This window comes from Struthio camelus, chromosome 2 (genome assembly GCF_040807025.1).
Source record: "Struthio camelus isolate bStrCam1 chromosome 2, bStrCam1.hap1, whole genome shotgun sequence".
Classification (NCBI taxonomy): domain Eukaryota; kingdom Metazoa; phylum Chordata; class Aves; order Struthioniformes; family Struthionidae; genus Struthio; species Struthio camelus.
In genome coordinates, this window is record NC_090943.1 from 122636852 (window position 1) to 122660458 (window position 23607).

Genomic DNA, 23607 nt, shown 5'->3' on the forward strand with positions numbered 1-23607 from the left:
GTCTCAAAAATTATCAGCTCTCCAAATGATCCCCAGAGCTATAAGTGAATAGATCTTTCTCACAAGGTCATGCAGATATGCTGTCTCCTAAAGTCAGTGTTAAAGAGGGAAAAAAAGGTTATTGTGAGATGCATACAGTTGACAAAGGTTCTTTTGTATTTCTAAGGGGACGTGTTATGCTAGCTAGACATCCCTTCATTACGGTAGTAGAACTTATAAATTTACAGTAGCCCTGAATGGGATTGTGTAGACAAATGGGATTTCACTCTCCCTTTCTCAGAATTTGTTTTCTCATAGAAGTCATTTTTACCCTATATTTCAACAGAATCTGGATTTTATCCAGACTGCTACTTACTTATGCCACTATTTTAATAATAAACAATTCACTATAAGGGTAAGTTGACTTCATTCTAGAACACTGTGCTGTATAAATAAATAACTTTCCTTTTGTGTTCAAAGATAAAAGCTAGCTTACAAAAACAGCTTACAAATATGCGTACTACTATTATTCAGTAGCCAAATCCAAATTAAACTAATTTGCCACATAGCCCAATCAGTTGAGGCAATAGGATGGGGGAATCGGAAAATGTCGTCTTCCTTAATGTGTCAATTATCCACACCTACGCGTAGATCCTGAAACACCACAGTTAGCCCCACGACGCACCTTGTATCACAGTGGGTCTTTGAAGGACATAAAAGAGAAGAAAAGAACTCCATAAGAAACATCAGCCAACTTGCCTGGGTTCCTAAAGGCCGCAGCCGAAGATCTAGCAGAATTAGACCCAAGCTGTTATGTACTGGCTGCACTTTTGCTTACATTAAGCCAATCAACACACCTGGAGATCAGCATACTTCTATCGGTTATGCATGGCATCATAATAGCACTAATTTAACTCCTTTGGGGTCCCTATAAGACCTCTGCAAAAACCAAGTGGAAGAAAGTCTGTAACTGCTACCTTAGGCCTTCTGTGGGCGTTACATATGTGCAGGTAAATAGCCGACAAACCACATATTCAAACTAGCATATGCATATTCACCCATTTTACTCACGTTTGCATAGGACTGGCTTTAACTTGATCAAGAAAAGGTGTTTTTCCTTTTCCCTACCACTGCATATAAATACCCTAAACTCTACTTGGTGGATGTGGCCTAAAGAAGAATAAGAAAGAGAGGGAGGATATAGGTATCTACTGTGTGCATGTACATCTTGTAGGATCAGCTCCCCACCATGCCTCCTAGGCGTCTAGAGCTTTTTAGCCCAGAAAAAGCAACTGCATTACAGCAGCCCTTTATTCCCATATTAACTCATGTAGCCTGGCATAAGTATTCTTGGAAACAGTGGAAAAGGGTGGCCATTTTTACTGGGGAGACTGGAATATAAGATAGCAACAGAACTACAGTCTCAGGACTAGGATCTCTCCAGGAGCAAGGTGGAAAGTTGAGTGCCTCCTCGTCCTGCTCCCTGCTGGGGTGGGTGGTCACCACTGGCACCTCTGAGGTGGGAGCTGGAGTCACAGCTTTCAGAGCAAGCGGGGAGACAGATAGCATGGAAGTGTCCAAGACGCCTGATGATGTGGTAGGCTTTACGTTTGCTTTTGTAATGTCTTCACAACTATCTCCTGCTCATATAGCATCATGACAATGAAATATCAGAAGAGTGTGAGTTTGGAAAGATAAAGGACTCTCCCTCCATTTCCCATATAGTCAGGAACAAGGCCAAAAGAGCTTTAAAACTATGGGAGCGTATTTCTCAAGCTCACATGCTCTGGAGTTGTCACTGGACTGAGAGCAGACGAAGGCGACATCTGGTGTTGTCCCACTAGAGCTGGTGTTTTCCCACTACTCTTTCTTTTCACTTTCTCACGAAGGTTTTAGTTTGCAAGATATTTTAGCATTCATAGTACCATTTTTTCCTCCTTCCTTGCCTGTCCGCCTTGGGCTCATTGCAGAACCTAGGAGCAGTAACTGCTAGGACTCAGGGATATTTGCCCCATTTTATCGCTCACTGAGAAGGGCTCTGCAGAACACCCTTCTCATCCTTGAGTGGATGTGATCAGCAGTCAGCAGCGTTTCCAACTCTTCAAACTAGCAGTGAACTGTGCCACCTGGCTTCCTGCTGCTGTGGCAAGAACAGCTCCTCTTCAGTTAGATTGAATCAAGTCTGAGACTTATTCTTACCTCCCTGACACTGCTTTTTGGGCTGCTCTCCCCTCTCCCCTACTGACCCTAGCCCTATTCCTCTTCAGCATGTACCTCCTCACTAACTACTCCTCCTTTCTTGCTCTTCCCAGTCCTCCTCTTCCCAGTCCCTTCCCTCCCCTACTACTCTCCTTCTGCTCCAAAGTATATTTAGTAATATACATTAAAAAAATTGAGATAACATTTCCTTTCTTCTAGCTTTTGTGTATCTTTTGACAGACATAATCTCTTCAAAGAGGGATAATATTACGTACAATACATAGAGTAAGTCTAACCCATGTAATACATCCAACACAATGGGTCCTTAGGGTAAGATGACCCTTTCAGCTGCTTGTTAAGTATAAGCAATCATTTAATAATCATTGAGTACATTTGACACTGGAATCACTTTATCAATGTTATAAACTTCTATAATTTATATGCATATATAAATTATATATAATACATAATACATACAGTATAAAATATAGTTTACAAATTAAAGCATTATGTATAGATATTTAAAAACATACACAGTCTCACTTGTTCCTACTCCTAAGAACTGCTATTCCCCTCTGCCTCTCTCCACTTTGTTCTAGAGTCTTGGATGCTCATCACTAAAGACATCTGAAATGCCTTGATGAACATTAATTATGCTCATTTTGCAGACTTTTGGAAGTGATCTGCAGGCCTATGGCTTCTTCTGTCAATCTGAAAGAGAGTCCATTATCTGAATGGACAGGCTCCTCCTCTCCTGTTAGCCTTGCCAGTGACCTAAGGAACCCAGGGCCAAACCTTTTTTTCTGGATACAGCCTCTCTGCTGAGTAGAAAATAAATCATGCTAGTGGCCAAAGTTTATTCTTGACTTCTGTGGACATTTCTTAAGCATATCCTTTTCCACCGTCTCTTTTGAGGAGGTGCTGGATTAAGCATCATTGGCTTTCTCAGACCTTCCAGTTCTGATTCTTTAATTTTGTGTCTCCCCTGATACTATGCTCTGGGAACTTCACAGCCATTTTTGCTCTGAGTGGCCTTCCTACTATGCCCCTGCATATCCCTCTGGTAAGGACTGTTCAGCAGAGGTCCTCCTGGATATAGAGAGCATACATAGTGGTCAAGGTCTGCTGCATACTTACTGCCTTGTACTGGCACCCAACCAGAACCTACGGTGCTCACAGCTGCTGCACCTTTTTTGCCTGTAGCACATTCTGAATTAGCATGTACTGAAAATATTCATTTCACAGATGTTCAGCTTCAAATTCCAGTGTTTGGAAGACAGCCTCTATTAGAAAAAAAGCAGATTTTAAGAAAAGAATCTTTCAGTGGACGAAGCAGAACTTCTCTCTGAAGCTCTTTCTTTGCCTTCTCTTTGGAGTAGAATCTTTAACAAACAAAATGTCATTTGCTGGACATGTTTGTTTCATTCATATTAATTGTTGCTATGTCTGTCTCATGTTATGCCTACACTCACACTCAGTGCACTGACCCTGAAGTAGTTAGATGAGCCTCAGTAGGATCTAAGCAGGGTGACCCATCTATATTACAGTCTGCACATTAAGTTCAGGATTCCTACGGTAGGCTGGTTACTGACACCTAGATTCTGTATTTCACTCTTTGATGCTCTTCTGATATAAAATCCTGAACTAATTGAATTTAATGGATATTTGCCAGTTATGTCAATGGAATCAGTATTTCAGTTCTAGTTTTTGTTTTTGCCTTTGGTGCAAGGCAACAAAATCTCAGAGTAGTCTGAAGGTGTCTTTTTCCTTTCTGCTGCACAGCATAAATTTTACTTTTGCCTTCATCACCAGGATAGACATTACCGGGAGCTATCCTTTGGACAGAAGGAATATGAAAAGGACAGCAAAATTCTGGCTTGATGAATGTTTGTGAGGAATATTTTCGAATGTATTTTTCCTCAAGGTTGCTGCTTCTGTGCGCAATGGCTGTTCATTTAATTCAGACAGCACCTGTCTCTGATCATTATTTTTTAAAGAGTTCTAGTAATCTACAAACTTAATCCAGAAAAGAAAACACACCATTGCTAAAATACTCTGTTAGCATCACGCTCTTGTTTTGATTACTCATTCCTAAAGTGCATACTCCGAAGCACTTTCTTCACCGGATATGTAGTCTCTTTCATGCCTCGCTATAGTCTTCTTCCTTCCATTTCCCAGTCTTCTTCCCAGTCTTCACTACTTCAGAATTTTCCTACTGTTCTTGAAGTAGAAATTCCTCTGAGTAGCACTTACTAACCATTCCTGGAGCTTAAGGTCACTCCAGAGAAGAAATTCCAGATTATCTCAATGTTGTAGACTAGAGAAAGTACCAGGCTGAAAACCACCACTACTAGTGCACCTTTTTATTCAAGTCCCTGTCCCAGCTTGGAATGTGCCTTTTAATTCCGTGATGTACCACTGGCTGGATATCTGCGTAATGTTGAACTTCCTTCATGTTTGGCGTTAAAAACATAAGAGAATTTATTTATGGAGGACTGCTTATGTCTGTCTTCTGCTGACAGCTTTTGTCCTTTCCAGCCATATGCAACACAGGTTACTAACATTAACACTCTCTCCCAGCTTTTTGCGATGAATATTTGCCATGAAGACAGTGGCTGGTGAGGCCAGAGATGAAAAATGCAGCCATAAATTTCTCTTTCTCTACTAATTAGGAACGTGTAGGTGATATTTTATGATGCTCAGATAATGAAACCAACTTTATCTTTTTACTCATGTTTAGGTTAAGAAAAAGTTGTTACACCTTGGAATGTCTTCTGAATTGCATTCATAATTAACTGCAAAACTCAGAGGGGAAAAGAACAAAGGAAAACCTTTTACTGTATCTAGAACAGCTTTCCTTCAGCTGCATTTTCATACATAATAAGATGCATGCATTTTGTTGCCACTGAAACTTTGATTCTAGGGACAGAAATCAGCTTTACAGCTAATGGTAGCATATACTGTAACATATTACAAAATAGAATGTTTTACCTCCTTAGCTTTTAAAAAGAATTACTCTGGTGTCCTCCAAAGCACCAGAATTTGTGCTGTCGAACTGCTATGAACTGGTCAAGTCACTACAGGAGGGCGAAATAATTTTATATTTATACAATTTTCCAGTGGAAGGTATCTTTTCTGTAGCTGATGGAATAAATCAGATCTAATGATATGAGAAGAAAATTTTCATGAATTAAGCAGAGACAATAAAAGAAGTGGTTTCATCATATTTAGGAAGTAAGTGATAGGTTCCTTAGAACTGTTAAGACCTGAAATGAATTTTCCACCTGAGCAAGAAGCTGAATATTTACGTTCCCTCTTCAGAAAGGCAGGACTTCCGAAGTTGAAAAGGAGATGTTGAACTACACTTTACTGTTTACAGACTCAGGCACTACCACGGAATTTCAGTGTAATGACTCATCTAGCTGTGAACTATGATGGCTGAGGGAAGGGCACACACTATTTTCACCATATCTGTTACAACATGGTATAATTTACTACAAAAATATGTCATAGGTTGCAGGAGGCAATAGTTACTAAAGTCATTGCAGCTAAACCCCTCTGTGATCAATGATTAATGCCCTTTAAAATTCAGTGGTAAAGTTTGTAGTTCTCTAAGAAGTGCAAAACTCCATAAAGCTCTGTAAGCATATAGACGAGCAGTATTTCCTGAGCTCGGAATATAATTTTCCTTTCAACACTCCTACAGTCCTGGCATTTGCTATATTTCCTTTGGTACTGAAGTTGTGGATAGAAAACTCTAAGAACATGCATAGCTGAGATATTCTGAGATATTAGTACCAGATTATTTTAAAAAATCAGCACTTAGGTAATATTAAAGAAGAATGGACTAAAGCAGTGGTTTGTTTTTGATGTTTCTGCTCATGGGCTGAACATAACATTTGACGTATAACCCCTTCTTAAGGATGGTGACTTTTTTCAAAGGTCAGACACAAAGTAATTCGGTATTTTAAGTATAAAAGAAATTTATATGTTCACACTCTGATTTACATGTAGCTCAAGTTCAGTATTTACTTTGACTCCAATGATGGGTAATACACTATATTAATAAAACCTTTGAATAACAGAATGGCCCACCATCTTTCTCATCTAATATGGCAGCTTTCTTACTGCATTACTGAGAACCAGTGCATTTTTAAAATCCCTACATCTAATACAGTTGAAGTGTAATTTACCGCTCAGTACAAACACGATAGTATCTCCCTCATTGCATTGACTCGAGAAGTACTGATTACGGTTAATTTATTTATGTTGTCAAACTGATCTCTGACAACTTTCAAATTCTACAAATAAACAGTATTAGTTTGTCTTCTGAACCCTCTGAACTTGCGTGAAACCTGTTTTCTTGCCATTACCCAAGTGAGGCCCCTCTTTAGAGTCTTACAGGGCCAGGAGCGTTGTGTTGCACCCGCCATTAGCCCCTAAGCGAAACTGCAGGCTCTGCGATCTTGAGAAAGGGTTGCTCAGTATGGAGGAAAGTGGGAGAATAAGGATTTCCTGAAAATAGTTCCTTTGGCCCTCCAAAACTGCCATAGAGTCTATTCCTCAGTAAGAACAGTGTAACAAATCACTGCCTCTTTTGGACACTCCTTTACCTCCATTACTTTCTGCATGAACACCTGCATTTTCTCTCTGGAGGCCCAGATAAGCATATGAGAATACTTTTCATTTTATTTCTTTCATCCTTTCTCCACCAATTTTTCCTTTTTCCCCATCTAATTGCAATGGTGCTGTGTTTGTGTAATACAGTTATGCAATCTCAGTTGCGTATTGCTGCAAGCTGGTATCTGGGTGAGACGCCCTTGGAAAGAGCTGTTCGATCAAGCAGGAGACCACAGCGGGCATTCACTGTCCCTGACAGGCTATCTGCAGCTGTGCTGAACACACTGATGCTGATGAAGGTTCAGCTGGGTTATAGCAATTTTTGCCCAAATCAGGATGCTAACTCCGAGGTTTCCCTGGCAACAGGAGCCTCAAGTCCAGAGTGACATCTCATTTCTACTAATCTTTCCTTTTATTTTCAGTAGGTAATTGCAGGTAAATCCTCCTACAGCCGATCTGAAGCAGGATGAAATGGTCAATACGTCTCATTCTGCTGTCTACAAACAGGCTCATACTAGGGAACAATGTCAACAGATTAAGACTTTTAGCTAAGCCACTTAATCTGTGTATTAATTAATCTGTGTATTAATTAATATTATCTGAATAGAGGTGCTCTTCCTTTGCAAAATTATAACATGCACCAGCAATGAAATATCACTCTTCTCAATATGTGACTAAATAGAAATGCAGATCATACTATTCAGGTGGATATCTGTGCATCATTTAGATAAGAGAACTGAAGATCAAATTCTTACTCTATGTCTCTGTCGATAGCACTGTGGACTTCGATATCACTCAAGGGGTGACAATCGCTGTTTCTGTTAGTAGAGAGAACAAAAGAAAGTGGTCTATTTAATTCCCTTTCTTTTTTCTTGATAGCATTAGTCAAAGAGCAGCCTCAGTTTCTGAACGTTGTAAACGCAACAGATTTTGAAAGAGCAGTTAATGTTAGATGAGAGACTTTCCGAATGTCTGCAAACATCTGGCAATAATTGTAGGCGTGAGTTGTTATGAAGTAAAACATAGCACTGCTTGTTCCACATTGGATCAGCTTGCTGTCATGCAGTTGCTTTGCAGAGTGAGCGCTTTACAACGTAGCTCCCTCATCTGCACTGGCTCCAGTTAGTTTCTCGCAAAGTGTTAGGTACAGACTGAAAGACTGCTTCTTACTCTCCAGGTGATAGCAAGCAGCTGTGGTTAGCAGCTGTAGTAGGGCTGAAAATCTTAACAGACAAGTAAAAAGAGATTAGGGAATTTTCATGAGCTGTCCTTAGCACTAGAACTCATGTCTTTTGCTAGGACTAACAAAGCTTTGTTTCATTTGTGGGGTTTGACTTTATTAAGGCAGAGGAAGCTTTCATAAGGAGTTGACTTAAAAGGCACAGGATGATCTGATGTAAGCAGCTGTTATTTTTTTAGAGTACTGAATAAACATGCCCTCTTTTTTTTATGAGAGAGAAGTTTGGTTTTAAAAGAGAAAATGAATCTTGATAGACAATATTTGCTTTCCTGTATTCTTATTTTGTACAGGGTAAAAACCTTGGTGAGGTGATTTTACAACTGCATCTAAAGGCAAAAAGAGACAGAGAAGCAGGGAAAGAAATGTTAGCATTCATCTTACCTCTAGGTAAAATGAGGAGTTTGTCCAAAAACTGATCTCTGCTAATTTTGTTAGCAAAAGACAAATGAGCAATTCCATTTTTTTGGCCAAAGATTTGCAATTAATGATAAGTTTCGAACTTCCTGAACGCTGCTTAAGAGGCTTGGAGGAGAAGTAAGGGGGGAAGAAAAGAGGGCAGGGAGTAAAGGACGTAGAACTTGTATTTCTCATTAGCATGGTCTTCCAGGAACAGCAGCAGCACATTTCAAGCTGCCTGCTGGTTGCTTTCAGCAGTGGGAGTCCCCTCTGGCATTTGTATCTCAAATATTCCCTTTGGCTGCTCAGCCTGAGACTTAATAAGCAAGGACACAAGCTACTAACAAAAGAAGAAATGTTTTACTTATTATTCAATCTTGGAGCAATACTTAGAGCACTTTCTTTGTTTATTTAACACAGGTAAATCTAGCGAGGGCAAAGCCAATATAGCAGATATATCAAGTTCCCCCATATAATCTTTTTCCATACAACTCTCCAGCACATGTACAGATCTTTATCTTAATCCCTGGAGTCTCCCCCATTAAGAATTTAGACAATTCATTTAGTTTGTCTGGAGGCACCCAGATTTCCTCTACCCATCTTTTTTCTATACATTTGGATTTCCTCTACATATCAGCTTACTGACCAACTTCAGTGCCTAGAAAAAGCCTGAAAATCTGACACGTGGATTTCAATCAGGACCTCAGAACTCACAGACGTAGAGCTAGAAAGGAGCTCAAAGGGTCTTCTAGTCTATGCCTCTGTCCAAGACTGTATCAACTGTCATTTCTGACATATCTTTCTCTAACTTGTTCTTGGAGATCTCCAAGAATGTCCGCTTGGAAAACTTTCCAAACAATACATTCCTTATCCGTCAGATTTGTCCTAGTATTTCATACAAGTTTTCTTACTGCAGCCCATTATTTATCTTCCTGTCCACCATAGACAATGTATAGTTACATTTACCTATCTACCAGAATGTCCCCTTCCAGACCTCTCTTCTGTAGGCTAAGCATTAAGCCAATCAGGCTGGTCTTTCCTGTACCAAGTTTTCTAGGCTCCTGATCATTCCTGTGGCTCTCCTGTGGACTGTCTCCAGTCAGAGTACCACTTTCTTGAAGTTCAGTGCCCCAAACTCAGAGTGCTCCGAGTAGAATGGAAGAATAAGTCTCTGTCTGAGTGCTACTTTTTAGGGCTATCATGAAGAAGCTTGCTCCAACTTCCTCAAAAGCATCTTCTCCTAGGAGACACTCCAGTTGGAGACTGGTTGAAAACAGTGTACAGGGTCAACCCACTCACAAAGCTTGTTCTGTGGAGCTCTTATTAGAAACTAACAGACCTGTAGGTCTCAAGTAGGCTGATTAATGCTCTCTAATGTAGCCTGCGAAATTTGCAATCTGTTATATATGTGCTGTTGCCGGTCTATACCATCCCTCATTTTACAGTGCCTTGCTTAATTGCTAGCAGAGCTAGCAAGACAGTCATTGTTAGAGCAGAACAAAGTCCTGTGATGGGTGCAGTCTGGAGATAGAGGACAGCGGAAGAGAAGCGTATTCCTTGCTCCCCAGTGCTCACAGAGATAGAGCTGTGTGCAGGAGAGGCTTTTCCTCAGGCAACTGGTCCTGCCTGCAACCATGTGAAATTCAGGGATAAAGCAACTGGTCTGTCAAGAGATTTAGCCAGTGGAAGCACAGACTAGCAGCTACCAAAGGGCTTTTGTACTCTCTAAGGTCATCAGTAGAGTCAGACTTTTCTCTTAAAATTGTTTGTACATACGTGTCTCATTTAGGAAGAAAAGGGAAACATTCCACTCTGAAGGAACAAAGACTTTATTTGATTTGCTGGTTGCCGTCTTGAAAGGCTCTTGTCAGCCTGATTTTGCCTACAGGGAGAGAATGGCCATGGTGTGAGGCTTCCAGGCAGATGGCTGGAAGCAAGCACCAGGCTCAGCGCCTCCCCGCCAGCCCAGCTGTAGCTCCCGGACTGGAAAGATCTCACACTCTTTGCCTCCAGGTAGAAAAAGTGAATGATAAGAGCCTGCCAGAAATGTCAGCTCATAGCTATGTGACAATTCCTCTCCAACACAAATTTGAAATACAAGTCAGGTAAAATTGAAAACAATTCAAAGAAGTATCATCTGATAGACAGTTATTAAAAGGGCATTTTCCACTGGAAAGAATGATATCCGTTTCACTCTGACAGGAAATTGCCAACCATTTCTACTCATTGGTGCCTCAGAACTCTTCACTGTCCTTTCCTGGATGCCCCTTTCTTGTCAATGAGCTGTTGGCTCTGATTCCCTCTTGTGACCTCTCTCACAGTCTTTCCCACAAACCTCATCCTGCTTACTTCACATGTGCGTTTTCCCTGCTGCCTTTTCTACCCCTCCCCCCTTCAGTGCCTCTCTTCTGTTTTTCCAACAAGAGAAAAAATAAAGCAAACAGCAGAAGTTACCAAGCAGAATATCCTGATACTAGTGCTTGCAAATTATAGCATTGCCCAGCTCAGTGATGCCAGCTTTCTTATTCTTTCTTATTTCACTCTTTCTTATTCTTTTGCTCCACTCAGATTACAATTTTTGGGGTCTTTTATGCTCCAGTATTTATACAGTGCCTTGCATTTTGACATTTCAGCTTCAGCAGGAGTCTCTGAATGCAGATGCAGACTTAGTTGAACAAAGGGAAAGCGGGGAGTGAAGGCAAGGAGAAGAGGGAACCATAAGGAAGCTGCAATTCTCCACTACCTCTGGCCTAGCAATATGTGTGATTACATGGCCGATACAGTCACAGCTGCACAGGCCCTCCATCAATGCACATTATTAGTGGATCTTGCTCCTCTTAAATGCTATGCATAATTCTATTAAAAAGCCTATCCTTATAACCATTTATCTGTCCTTTATCTCTGTCACATTATCAGCAAAATTTGTTGGAGCCTCCCAGTAGGGAGCTGGAAGTTGCCAGCCTATCTGTTGAAGGTGTCTTTCTTGGATAACCTCACCAGTGCCACAATGCGCTCTCCCCTGAGACAAAGAGGTTCTTCGATTACAGCTCAGTATTGTTTGTCTTGCTCAGCTAAAATTTATTGCCAAAATCACGAGCAACCTGCTGTCTACTGACTGCATGTCACTGTTCACATCAGTTGACAATCAGTACTTAGGGAAATACGGTACTCCAATGCTATCCATTCAAGGAACTTGCTGGGAACTCGACTAACTTCCTGAGTTACCGGATCGTTCATGACTCACTCTGGTGCATCTGTCTGTTGTGCAATGCTTTCCAGTGCTAACACTCCTCGGCTGGAGCGTTACCTCTCTTTAATAAGGTGAGAAATAACAATCAAAGTCCTGTAGGCAGCTTGCATGGTTCTAGGCAGAGCAGGGCGTGATACGTTTTCTTCAGATTCCCTCTAAATCAAAATCAGCTTCTCTGGATCCCCTGCTGATATCTTCAGTAGGAATTTTTGATGTGTGCACTGCAGGCCTCACCTTATGCATTTCTAAATATGCATGTGCATTTATGTGAGGTCAAGTAATGTGACACTCAGCTCTGGGGGGCACGTTCCAAGCACAAATAGTGTGTCGGCTGACTCTCACTTAGGGGTCAGAGGGGTAAGTAAAGCTAGTGCATAAGCATTGTCTCATTTCCCTATACCTCCAGCTTCACTTACTTAAACAATCAGCTGCAAAAGTCACCATTTTCTGCTAGCTAGCAATGCACTGTTACCAGTAATTGCAAAAGCCATTAATAAAAGAGGGGGGGGGGGAGGGAGCAAGACACAAAAGGGAATAAATACTGTACATAGCCAGAAGGCCTTTCCCTCCCACACATATGATTCACTGTTGTTCCTTGCCTCACATGGGAAAATGTTGTCCTGCTGAATATGTACCTTAAAGGCAACTCTGCCTCAGAGACATCACATATGCATATTGATAACATGCACTTTGTAGTGCCTGGAGATGTTTTTAACGAGGCTTGCTGAAATGTACCAACAACTTTCTCTCTTCTCCTTCTGTGTGGCACAGATGATTTTTAAGTGTGTTTCCTGGTGGTCCTTATCCCCTGTGAGGAAGCAAAAGGATGGCACAGACAAGAATTCAGAATGGCAGGAGAGGAGAGAAACAGCTTTCCATCTTCCACAGTAGTGCAGGCTGGCCTGGGCCTGGGGAGCCCAGCTAGCTTGAAACCTCCGAATAAGTTTTTGGGGTTTCCCTCACAGTGACTAGTGAAACACGACCAGCACTGCTTAACAGGATTATAAGGAGAAGGCCAGCAGAGAGGGTCGCTCTCCCAGCGAAGAAGCACTCTGTGCAGGTGACATGGGAAGCCTATGTGCTATGGGGGCACTGGTACCCCGTTAAACTCTACCTCTCTAAAACAAACCAGAGACTCTGAGCCTCTGGTTAACCTTACTACATGACTGGCAGAAATCATGTAAAGCTTTCTTATTTTTCAGAAGTGGTGAGAAGAGCAGTGAACAGTGCACTGAATCCTTCTAAGGCTAAATTTACAGTTTTTCTTTGTGCAGCCCTTTTCCAGTAGCAAACCATTAAATTACTAGAATTTATTTTCAGTGTCTTTATCGTGGTGGCATGAGCGATTAAAAGGGAGATTCAGAACCACTGGAAGTGCAGCTAGAGAAACACTGGAATCGGGGCACATCCTATTCTGTTCTCTGTGGAACAGCTGAGCCCATAAGGCACAGTTCTGGTCCCTTTCTACCACTGGGCAGTACCTACAACAGTAACTCCACTGCATTTATGCTCTGTGGACAGTTAAGGAGATGCAGTGCCTGCTCCAAAAACTGTGCTTCTGAAGGGTAAACCTGGAGCATCCACCAGCACAGCACTGAGGACGTTTCCTACTCACAGCTGCTACGAAATGCACTCTCAGTGGCAGGCAGACAGGAGATCACGTCTGAAGACAGGCAGGGGGAGGATGACTTTCCTTGCCCAGGACTGCATTCACAGGCAGACGCACGCATTCATTAATCCACGTCCATTAATGACCAGCTAGCCGAGGGATATGTTGCCAGGCATCACCTATAGGGCACCATGCCACCAACCTCTTCAAATAACTGAAGTAAGCAGTGTATCTCTACTGGACCATATAGCACTACGTAAAGATGCACGAGCTCACTTTAAATGGCTTTGTTTAGGCACCAGGATCAGCCCAGCTGCAACACTGTGAACTCTGTAAGAGCTAATTTTGTCATTTGCAGTGGGATAAATTAGCCTGCTGTGAGCCTGCCGGTGCTGCAATTCAGTTGTTCCTAGTACCTGAGCCAGCATTTAAAACCTGTTATTTCCTGGTAACCAGGTCTGTGATGGAAGAGAGGCAGAGGAATTGTGTGAGGCTTCATCTCTCTCTCGTCAAGGAAAACGATTACAGTGGGCAATGCCAATGGGGTGCTATACAGGCTCCTCTTTCCCTTATTTCCCCACAGAAAATTTATCTATCTCGTATACTTTCTGAAACTTTTGGGCTATTCTTACTTTTAACTACTGAAATAGTGCAGGTAGGCTGCTTTAGATGTCTTAAAAGCAGCAGCTGTGATAGATTACTACTATCATTTCTGGTTTGTGATAGAATTCGGAGGACTTGCTTAAAGTGATAGGTGCAAAACTTAAAGCTCCACCCTTTCACAAAAGCTCCCCTTCCTTAATTAATAAAATATGTTACTATAAGTTCATTCCTCAGCGTTGCATTGGGGAACATAATCAGACCTATCTGTCCATAACAGCAGGGATTTTCTTCTCATCTGAGAAAGCTTCTGCATGCTGGACCAACTTAGAAATCTATACAATTTCTAGTATAGTTAAAAATATTTCTAAAAGACCATACCTTATTCCTTTTCTTCTTTTTTGTTTTGTTTTGATTTTTTTTTCTGCAAAACTAAGAAATGCTTTCCTGAAATAAACATTTGGATGTCCTTTTCCATTAACATGTGACTTCAGATGATAGTTTGGTTTCTCGGTGTACCCAAATCCACAGGCTTCATTATTAAAAGAGAGAAAATTTATCGGTAACCTCAGAAAAGTTATCTTACTCAGCATCATGAATTTACACAGATCTATTATTATAGGATTTTCGCAGCAAAATGCCTTTAGGGGAAAGCAGATCTTTTACTTGAAACTGTCATACAAAAGTGGAACACATACACAAGAGGCAGGCTCCATCCTTCACTGGTTACGAAAGCACACAGACTGCTTCCACTAAAAATCAAAAAAATTAGATGATTGGTCTGTAGAACGTTGTGAAGTTTGTGAATCATCATACAGGTTTGATTGCAGGAGACATCATGTCTCTGGACCAGGATTCTTAATAACTCAGATATTTTATAAAGAGAAGGCTGCTCTATGAATACTAACACAAACCAAGAGCTCCCTGGGAACACATCTTCAATGCGAATGGTTGAGAAGACAGAGCCAAGGCAGTATTCCAGCACAACAGGAACGCCCAAATATCTTCATTGTGCACTGCCCACCTTGACATATTTTCGAGCAGCACTGAGCCCTAAATTTTGTAGATTTCCCCTGCTTAAGTCAGGGAGAAGAGCAGCATCACTGCAATGATGACTTTCTCCATGACTTTGTTAAGTAGAGGTAGGTGCTCCATTTAATTTTGTGTATAGTCCTTTAATAAACTATGCATACATATTCTGCAAAATATACTTCAACTTTCATATAGCATATTCATCTGAGTGTTATCCAGCATCAGCTCATTTATATCCCTGCAGATATATATGGAATGTTTCTCAGCCTTGAAAGTAAAAATCAAGAGACTAGAACTAGCAGCTACTGGCACTCATTTAGGTGAGAGTTTTTGCCGTTTCTTGTACAGGTCTATCTTTTTATCCTTTTAGGATTAAAAGAAGAGCTCATAAATCATTCTTTTATTTTGGAAACTGCTAGAGGGGAAGCTAAGGAAGAAAATTGGAAGCCTTAAGGCAAAGTCTCAATTAAGAGTGTTTACACTTTCCTTTGCCACATATCTGAAAACAAAAAGGCAGGAATGAAGAAAGACAAACATAGCTCTATTCGGGAAGTTTGAGTGCGCTTATAGTTAGAACAGAGAGAGTTGCTGGGAACAGAGAAGTGAATGGCATGACTGGATTCCTGGCTGCAACGCAAACCCATTTGTTTTGTTTCTAGTGGTCAGTTACCAGTGGTCAGTAATACAGTTCTGGTCCCAGAAAAGTCAAGGGGGGAAAGGTTGTGCTCTGTGTATGAAGCATTGCTTCATACTACCCACAGTAGCAGATAAGTAGCAAAAAGGCTACCAAGACGGTGAACTGAACAGTGAGCCCACATTGCCAAAGATAAAGAGCTTCACTTCAGAAATTTGGAAGAAGGTATGAGTAATCTCTCTAAATACATTGGAAGAAAGCAGAAGGAAGAGGAAGAGGTATTTTAAACCTAGGACAATGTTGGTTAAGAAAAAGTGAGTGTAAGTAAGTTAGCCATGAATAAATTTAGGCTGGAAATTAAAAGGAGCTCTGAGATCTGTAAGCTGTGGAGCAACCTTCTGAATAAAATAGAGACAAACCACTTAGCATCATGATAAGAAAGCTTGATGTATTGGGTGAAAGGCACTATGTTATGTGGTTACCTGGGACAGTAAGAGATTCAGCCCTGTAGCCCCCAAGAGACTTTCCCAGTCTGTGTTCATAATTAAATGAAGTATCTGATTGCCACCTGTCATGCTGGGTGCATGTGAATGAACAGGCCAGAAGCACAAAATCCCTTCTGTTCCTCCTAGAGCCTCCCCATCAGCACTCTCTCTAGAACACAAACCTCACTGCAAACAACAAAATAAATGCAAGGCATGGAGAACAAATAAGCATCCTCAGGGGGAAGGATGCTGAGCAATGAAACTCTCAACTGTTTCCATGCAAGTTAATGAGAAGGACCAAATCCTGACAGCCTTGTTCCCATCAAGACGAATCCAACTCTAATAGCTGTGTCAACCACAAAAGTGATTTCTTCTGGTAAAGAAAACCGTAAGAAGGTGACAGAAACTGACTTAATGACAAAATTCCTTTAAAATCATCAAATAGAAAGTCCAAAAGGAATGTTGCAGGAGCTCATTTAACTGTTTTCCCAGAGGCTGGGCAGGATTGATATCTATATAACTACAGACAGCATTGCCTTCCTCTCTCCGTTTCTAAGTCGAGCAGTGCCAAGATAATTGTGATGTTTTAAATATCTTTATCATAGATTTTTAGCACCATACCAATAGGCGTTGGTTCAGTAGAAATCCAAGGTAAGCATGCAGGTTGGTTTTTATTTGCTCAAAACAACTCTGCTTCTCTTTAGTAAATACCATACATCTTAATGTCAATAATTGGAGGTATTGGAACTGCCTGGTTATTCTATCATTTAAATGAAGGACAGACTTTAGTAAGATGAATAAATATCAGATGAGCAGCAGCAGAAGCTGCCCTATAGACGGAAGAAGTCTTCAGACTGTTTTCTTATTTGCTTTTTATGCTAAGCTGAGCAGGCATGCTGAAGTAAATATAAAAGGCAATGAGCCATAGGGAAAGTAAAAATACAAATGCAATTGAAGTCAGAAATACCAGGATGTACGCACATGGCTTCTGGGTGCCGTTACGAATCTGTCCTGCAGAACGCCAGGTCATCTCAGGAATAGCCTTTGCTCAGAGCGTGCAGTGCAATCGGTGAGGACTAGCATGTACCATCATTTGGTACCAGGTTTTATTCTGATGAAGAAGCCAGGAGTTGAAAGGAGGAAAGCCTTTGTGTTCCTCACGCATAGGAGGTTAGGTCAGCTTCTGAACCAGCAACTTGAAGTGGTCAACAGATATTGGATCTCCAAGGCTGACCAGGAAATTGGGGAAAGGTAGAATTTGCCCTGTGACTCTTGTTTTGAGACAGTGCCAAGTTACAGCAGTAAGAGACGTTGATGCCACGGTCACACGCCTTGAGTGCTCAGAAACTTCTATCTGCTTTTAAATGTTTGATAGGCCTCCTCCTTGATAGAGGAGTAATATCAGATAAGCAAGTCTGATGCAAAAGATGTGCAAGGATGAAGTGTTTGAGCCCTAGACTACCCAAATGACAATTCTGTGGGATGGAAAATGCTGTGAGGACAGGAACATCCCCAGTGAGAATGGGAGGGCATGCCTGCAGAGAGTGGAGGTGAGTGGTAGGAGCATTGCACTGGAACAGGGGAAAGGGGAAGGGGGCATGGTTTGAGACATAGCAAGGGAAAAGCATCAGAGCAAGAGGTCAGATGCAGAGGGAGAGGAAGCCATGGGAATGCACTCTTCAAAATAGATCTGATGATAGAACATTGACAAAATAATGGCAGTACTTCAGCCACCCTCTTACTCAAAATGCTGTAGCAGTACAAAGGGATATGAACTGGGCCCAATTTGCGATGGAGCCAGAACAGAGACATTCAGTCAACCAGTCTGATGTTATCTGTTAAATGCTGTGCTGTTAATCAACAATCCTATTTCAGTTCCCATATGCTTTGGCATGACGGCCATACATGTCATCGGCAAATACTAAGTCTGATGACACATAGCCTCTATTTTAGTTTGTTCACTGTTTCAGCTTCTTTAGCCCATGGTGCATTGTTTGACATGAAGCTTCAAGTCTGTTTTCTAAATACATCACAGCATACCAATTTAATACTTTCTTCCCTTATCTCTTTCACAGGAGAAAAAAAGAGAAAAAGAGAAAAAAGATAAAAGAAAAACAAAATAAGGAAAAAAGAAGAAGAAGAAGAAAAAAGAAAAAGGAAAAATAGAAAAAATAAAAAAGAAAAGAAAAATAAAAAAGAAAAAGGAAAAACAAAAAAGAAAAAGTCAAAAAACAAAAACAAACCAAAGCAAACCCCTGCACGAACACCACTGTGCAATGATGAGAAAGAAAACAACTGGGGTTGCCATAAGAGGGCACACTGCAGCTGCAGCTTCGACACAGCCCAGCAAATCTCTCCCAGGAATGAAAAGTGGCAGGTGCTTCCCCTCAGAGACCGTACGGTGTTTGTACACTGGAGAAAGTGTAGAAGGCTTTCTATCAAGTTTCCCAAATGTGTGTTTGTTGCTTTTTCCTTATAGCCACCTTGACTCTTTATCCTCCTTACTTCTCGGCCTTCTTATTGCGTCTATTTTTTATTATCTCTTGCTAGCTTCTCCCTCTCCACCCTGCTTCTCACCCTTGCAGTCCTTTTTGGATTGCCTTTGAGTGAAATTTCAAAGCTTGCAGCATTGTTGCACTTAAAGTTAATATATCTGGCTACAGTTTTAATGCCTCTGTAACTTCTTGGGCTCAGTGTACTATAGCCAGGAAACACACAGAATCACTTTGGAGAGTTTGTAGCGGTAGTAAGAGAGCAGAAGATGCTAGGTACATAGAAAGACATCCTGTCTTGGGGTGGAGAGGTGTAGTCTCTCAATGTGTATCACAGGGGTCACATCTGCAGCATTTTTGAAATGAGTTCTAGGCCTCACAATGCTAAGAAAAGAGTGCAGACAAAAATCAGAAAAATGACCAGTGAGCTGAAGGAAACCATGTGCAAATCAAGAACAGCAAGTGTAATTTGATTAAAACAATATTAGCAGAAAACATGCTACTTGAAGGCCACAGACTTCCCAGATAGAGAGAAAGTATGTAGTTTAGTAGAAATGGGGCAGAGCAAAACAGAAAAAAGAGGCAGCTGTTACAAATCTACTCCTGATTTTCAGAGCAAGAACAACAAAGTACCTTTCCAGGTTGGGCGGAAAAGTATTAATAAACAGACTGTGGCAAAGGATCTGTCACTGTCAAGGGTACATTGGATGGACTTACCAGTTCTTTCCCCAGTTAGTGACTGTGATACATATCCAGGGAAGACATTAGCAAAGAATTACCTTTGTATTCAAATGGTACTTAGTATAGTCATAGAGGATAACATTTTGCAACTGAAAGCCCAAACATATTCTGTGACTTTCTCTTTCCTCTTTGTAAAACTCTGGTAAGAAACCAAATTCTCCTGTAGGTCCATAATATACATATTGACTAACAGTCATTGACTTACCATGTCAGCATTTAAACAGCATTGTATGCAGCTCGCACCTGGTCTGATGTGATCCTCATTTTTCTGGCTGACTCTTCATTGTTTTACACTCCCTCTGCTCCTCAGTGCTTTTTCTTTTATACACCCTCCAGGCAACAGCCCTACAGTTTGAGAGCCGGGCTCCTGGGACAGAGATCATTTCTTTGTTATACTGTACAGTTTATAGCACAGTGAAGCCCTGACCTCTAGGTTATCACACAACAGTTAATTCATAATAATGATAATCTGACCTACCGGTACAGAATATCATGTAATAAAAAGTGATAAACATTTGTGCCAAGGATCAAAACTCACAGTGTTTCTAACCAAGATAACAAGGCTATTATCACATCTCTGACTGCTTGAAATACCACAGTTTCTGTATATTGTTGTGAATGTGGTGGTTGACAAAAAGATGAAATTATCTGCCTTCAAGTATTATGACACTCATGTTTGCTATTAGGAATCCCCTAAGAAATACTGAGATAACATTTGCTGTCTACAGGACATTATACACTCTTAGCATGCTACCTGTTGGTTTTCAATCCAGCTGACACTGGGAATCTTCATAAATCCTCCCGCAGAAGACTTAAGAAGTTATGGACCTCGATGGCGTGTTGTTGTCCTTTTGTTGCCTCCTGAGCAAAGCCTTTAGCACTGATCATGACAATGGTCTTCAAATGTATCAAATGAATGCAAACACAAAGATCTCAGTTTAAATAATAGTCACAAACCATTTAACTGAGGTTGCTTTCCCAGTATGAATACTCACTCACTCTGTTCCAGGTTCTGTGGGAAGTGGGTAATCTGGAGCAAAGCAGAGGTGCAGAGTAGTGATACACAAATCCATTCCAGCTAGGTCTGTGCAGAGGTGTATGACTATATGCTGAAGTTGCTTGGTAACATTTGCCCCTCCGGAACACTATTTTAACATCAGCAGAGCAAATGCACTCAACAGCAGCCTGTACCAAGAGAAATGATTAAAAACCAGTAACTAGGAACCCATGCAGATCAGCCTAGACTGAATCTAGATCTGAAGATCACTCAGTGAAAACATGCATATTGACAATTTTTCAGGGTCCCACTGTCTTTGCCTGTGTCAGTGATGGAAGAAAGGACTGCAGACCTCTAGAAGTGAAGCTCTGGCACCTAGATTTAAGAGGTTCACTTCTGAGGAGCTTGGCTTCTTTAGGAAGCAAACTTCAATTGGCTAACCTCAGCTCTAGTAGTTAATTAGGACTCTAGAGCATATCATCTTGTTATTTGAATAATTTATTTTATGCTATCACTGGACAATACTGACTTATCCTTGCAGTACATTACAGCTTTGTTTCCATACATCAGAGTTACTGAGTAGGTGACATCCAGTATAAAAAAGAAATCTCTTTTCTTAAAAGAGATTAGAACAACTTATTGCGGCCTCTGGGACTGTAAGTTCATCTTCAGGTTGGTCTTACTAATTAGCAGCATAAACTGCTGCCTCCCTTATGAGATTGGTTTGCAACAGGGTTTTGACAGAAGCTCTGAGGGTCGTGTAAGGAATGTTCTGAGGGACTACTTAGGCTGCTAAATTGAATAAGAAGTACTAAAATACAGTACAATTCCTAATGTGAAACACTTAATGCAAGATAGTGCTTGCTGTGGAATGTCTTTTGAAGGGCCTATTTTCATGCTTTTTATTTCAGCATCTATTTTTAAAATAAATTTTACTCTTAGCACCAATATTTTCCCCCACAGTCTCTTTGCATTTGCGTTAGCAAAGTTATACCGCACAGAGCACTCTACCACCTTTCTCTACAGCATCTCTGGCAATTTATTTTAACTGTTGTCTGAGATAGCTTACAGGTCACCCGAGGTCTGGCCAAGTACTATGTAGACCAAGACTTCTGGTATCAACAGATCTCTTCCTGTACAGGAGGTTTTTACCATACCTTGCTGTGAGGGGAATGACCACCTTAATCCCCGATAACATTTTGTCCAAGAGTCATCCCCAGTGGAAATACTTAGCCTGGCTCACTTACTACAGAACTACAACATCATTTAAAAAGGAAGGGGCAGCGCAAGCATATAACAGCGCTGCTACTCACAAAACGTTTCATTATCAGTCTCGTATTTTCCTTATATATCAGTCTGGTGTCATGAAATTTCCTGCCCTCACAGTTGTAACAGGGGTGCTCACATGCAGTTTAGAAAAGCAAATAAACAAAATGTTTTTAATTTAAAACTGCTCTGATTTTTAAAAAGAGACTATTGTGACTCTGGGGCCTAGCACATGACTGGTAATGTTTTGGAGTTGGCACATCTGTTACCATTTACAGCATTGTTGCAAATCTTGTCTTTTAATGTGTCACCAAACAAACACAAATTTAACTTCTCTTCCCCTTCCCCTCCTCATTCCTTACCTACCAGTCAGCCCTTCTCCTACCTTTTTTAATAGCTGCTATATACCCCAAGTTACTCATTAACAATCTCTTTCAGTCTTAGAGTCAAATTCATGGGTCTGGGGTGGGGAACGCCAGACCACCCATTGCAACCTCCTCAGTTAGGAGAGCTGGAGGGAGCTCTGGCCAACCAGCCACAACACCGGTGGCTGAGCTGGCTTTCACAGCCCAGCTGCTGTCCTTTACGAAGGGATTCATAGGCATAAGCACGTTTGATAAAGATAATACTTTTAGCACTACCCTTCTTTTAGGTTTGCATGTGGGTCTGCAGAGGAAAAAATAGCTGACCTCCAGGAATGAAACACCTGGCTTATGCATATGTCTCTTAGGCATCAACATCAGTAGTAAAGCTTGTCCTGTAAAAAAAAAAAAAAGATCTAAAATATCCTTTTTTTTTTTTTTTCTGTTGGTAGATTATCACCACCGGAGGTGCTCCAAACAGCTAGAAGGATCTGGGGGGGGTAGCGGGTGGGCAGGGAGAGAAGCGCAATGAACTGGCTGGATATGTAGGACTTCCTGATCTAATTTGACAAGAGAGATTTTGTCTTCAAGAAGGTACAAAGCAGACAAGATAAAACCATTGTGTTTCATCAGAAGTGGAGTTGTATTATGTCCGCGCAGTGCTGGTGTTCAACAATTTGATATTTACATAGAGTATTTTTAGCTTCTTATTAAACCAAACCGTGTGGAAAAGGCTATTCCTTTGGGAGCAGACAAAGTCCCCCTTTTCAGATTTATCTGTAGATAAACACTTTACGTTGGCTGAAGAAACGTTAACACTTGTAAGAGAGAAAATACCAGCATTCAGAAAAGAAAATGGGAGTCAGGCTATCTGTGTAATCTACCCTGTTAAAGCTTACTATTAAACCTGTGGAGTTCCCAGACCACTTCAAGACTGCTTAAACAGTTGTTTTAAATACATCCACCCACCCACCCACACGTATACACATATGTATATGTATATATGTGTGTATATATGTATATTTAACTGTAAAATTCCTATAACTATACCCTAGAACTGCATGATTTAATATCTGGAAGCTGTTTTAGCTATGAAGTGCTACAGGTTTTACAAGTGAGAACTGGAAACATGTTATTTAGGTTCTCCTGCTCCATGAAGGTGGAGGTAAAGAACTCTCTTGCTGTGTTTGCCTGGCTCTGCAGGGGCTATCTGGGGAGCAGCCCCGAGCAGCTCATCCCCAGATTTCCCAGCTGCTCATCCCCTTCTCTGCCTGCCCTCAGCCTGCCTCCTCGGTGATTATGGCTGTGCCTGAGCCTATATCTAACTTCTTGCTGTTGTATTAAAGCCAGATGAGTTCAGGCGTGTGACACCCTGCCTGCTCTGACTCTTTTGCCCATGGTGACACTCTGAAGAGACAGTTTGTCTGGTCCCACTGGTGGCAAAGAAACCTTTAAATGATTACATAGATGTTTCCTCTGAGCTGATTCAGCCCCAAATTGTACAAGGCAATTTTTTCTACATGATAAATTAGTTGGGAGCCCTTTCCAGGGCTGAAGGATACGATGGGGAATTCCCATCCTCTGGCTGCAAAACTGAAAGTCAGTATCTAGGTTTTCACTTCATGTTGTTAGCAGTATACATTTTCAGCAGTATATATTTTCTACTTAACCCTGAAACCTTTAAGTGATGTTTGACTGTTGACTG

At 41.1% G+C, this 23607-nt stretch overlaps 1 long non-coding RNA gene across 3 annotated transcripts in view; it reads right to left on the minus strand.

The window, feature by feature from the left end:
- The window catches only part of LOC138066200 (uncharacterized), a 64660-nt gene extending 45028 nt beyond the window's left edge, over positions 1-19632 (minus strand). For all 3 annotated transcript variants that reach the window (XR_011139443.1, XR_011139444.1, XR_011139445.1), the window contains exons 1-2: positions 19483-19632; positions 7554-7616 (exon numbers count right to left, since the gene is read on the minus strand). This is a non-coding gene — a long non-coding RNA (uncharacterized lncRNA). The remainder of the gene's footprint in view (positions 1-7553; positions 7617-19482) is intronic.
- Positions 19633-23607: the final 3975 nt, after the last annotated feature.